Here is a 2,588-nt window from a genome sequence, read left to right as displayed (position 1 = left end):
CCAGCCCAATATTATAACCTTTTATGTGAGAGAAATTTATTAGCCAAATCAGTTCCAGGTTCTCCATCTCACCTGCAAGACAACTAAACTAATCCATCATAACATATTAAATTAAGACTTTCAAACAAGAATGCACAATTATGCAGAATTAAAAAGCAACTTAATTGAAAGTCAACAAATAAACTGAATGTGAAAAGCCAGTGTTATCTTCAGGTTCAAAAGAGAAGGTTCCTTAAAACCTCCTACAAAATTAAACAGTGAATGAGGAGAGCCAAAATGAACAGAAAATAGCCTGATGGTATTCCATCCAGTGGAAACACAGCTTTGTTGATCTAATTTTTATAACTGACTAAATACCTTTAAGCACAGTATCAGATGTTACATATACAGCTGTCCTTCATAAACCACCACTAAAAAGGCACATACAACACAGGAAGACCATAGTAATGGTAATCTATATAGACAATTAAGTAAATCCCTAAGTATCTCACGAAATTTGGCAGGTGTAGAATCTTGGGCTCCTTCCTAGACAAAAATTAATTATACATCTCTTTCCTGTCAAGTGTCTAGATTATCTTTGTCAGCCGTTTCTCTAACCCAATATAAACCTCCAGTAATGGGAACTTGTTGAACAATCTACCTAACTTGACTGTTACACGTAAAAACTTTCCAGCCTACATTTAACTTAAATTTTGCCCAGTATGATTTACTTCCTCTTAACCTACATCTTAACCAAAGAAAGCTGAAAAGGTTAAGAAAAAATCAGTATGTTTCTGTGAACTATTTCTTACATACACGTCCCTCCCACAGCTTTTTCCACCCCCACTCCCTCCCAAAGTAAAGCAACACTTCTAAATAATGTTTTTGCATCAGTCATAGGTTCTCAGCCTCTCAATCCACACTGCTACTTTCCTTGGTATTTCTTGGATTCTTTAACACTCAAGACTAGGCATGAAAGTGCAGTCAAAAAGAAAAACAGCCTTCTGTAACTTAAACTGGAGCAATACATCCCAGGATAGCACCCACTTTTTGCCAGCCGCATTATGTTGCTTATTCAGATCAAGCTGTGACTAGAACTCCTGGATTATTTCCTACAACTGTGCTGCCTATACACCTCTGACAGCCTCTTTCTAGCACAGCATGTTATACTTAGCAGCTTTTTATTTTCTGGATTGTACTTCTCAAGCCCATCAAAATGCACTGAATTACAACTTCAGTTCTCCAGATAAGCGTTGGCAATCCCTCCCAACTCAATGACACATGTTGAACTTTTATCTTTTAAGGAAAGATAGATAATATCACTAAAATCACCCCTGATCTTGTTTTCTCCCAACCTTCAAGAATTCTTCCAGCTTTATAAGGAGTAACTTAAAACTATTTAAGGGTTAGTTACCAGACAGGCAAACAACTTCCATGATTAACTAAAACAGTGTATTTATCAAGTGGATAAATCCTTCTAAAGATTACAACTGATTCTAAGATGGTTTTTAACCATGTATTTTACAGACCAAATTGTCACATAACACAATAAATCCACCTATAAAATGTTAAGATTTCCAAATGCATGTACATATTCACCTGATTCTCTGCTGGTGAAGAGTGGGAGGCACCATGGCAGCTAATAAGCATCTCAGTACTTCTACAGTCCATAAAATGTAACAAAATTTACTTTTTTCCATACAGACTGACACATCAAAACTGATTAAGCATGTAATGTAGACACTATCAGCACCATACATCACAAGAACCATTTAATACCACCTACAACCAGATTAAGTACAGTCTGGGAGGGAAAAAAAACACCCTGTTCCAATACATCATTTTCACGACACCCTTGAGAGATATGACTGCTGCTTCACAGACTGCGGATGTTCCAACTTCCTTAGTTTATACGAAAAACCAACAGACTGGACAACTCAGATTTCAGAACTGCCGTGACCTCAAGTAAGATCTCTAAATCATGTAGCCTTGCAACTCCAACTCAGAGTTATTTCAGGAATATCACAGAAGTTTCATTAATTTTAATTAAAACTTGTGATTTAAAGTGTTACGTTGGGAAGAAACCCATGTATGTTTAACCCACTTATGTTTTGCAGTTTTACTGCAGGATGTCAATACTATTTCAAACAACGTAAGAAGTTTTCCTCCGATAAGAAATGCACACTGCTTTGATTCAGAAGGGTTATGGGGTTTTCTTCCCTCTTCCCCCTTCTGCACTCACAAGTAGAGGGCTCTTTGGAAAGCACATTATGAGACACAATGAAGTACTAAATGGTTTTGAGTACTACCTAACATATCAATCCCATTTTCCTAAGTGAACAGTCTAAAGACGGTAAAGCTTCCTACTGTTCGTTACAAGACAGACTCGGAACGTGAATTCAGAACCGACAAAGTCAGCTGAAGTTAGGCTACTTTAAATGCTAAATGCAAACACTGTTTTTAACGGCAGGCATTAATGTATTCACTTTTTAAAAAATAATTAAGCGGAGGCAGAAAAGCTTTCCGCAGCTTTTATGGGAACTAAAAACCCCGTGAGCGCGCAGGATGGACACCTTTCTTTGCCCTCACCGCCGCCAGCTGTGCTGCCA

The sequence above is a fragment of the Chaetura pelagica genome, unplaced genomic scaffold (assembly GCF_000747805.2).
Source record: "Chaetura pelagica isolate M959 unplaced genomic scaffold, ChaPel_1.0 scaffold733, whole genome shotgun sequence".
Classification (NCBI taxonomy): Eukaryota; Metazoa; Chordata; class Aves; order Apodiformes; family Apodidae; genus Chaetura; species Chaetura pelagica.
This window is presented reverse-complemented; position numbering follows the sequence as displayed.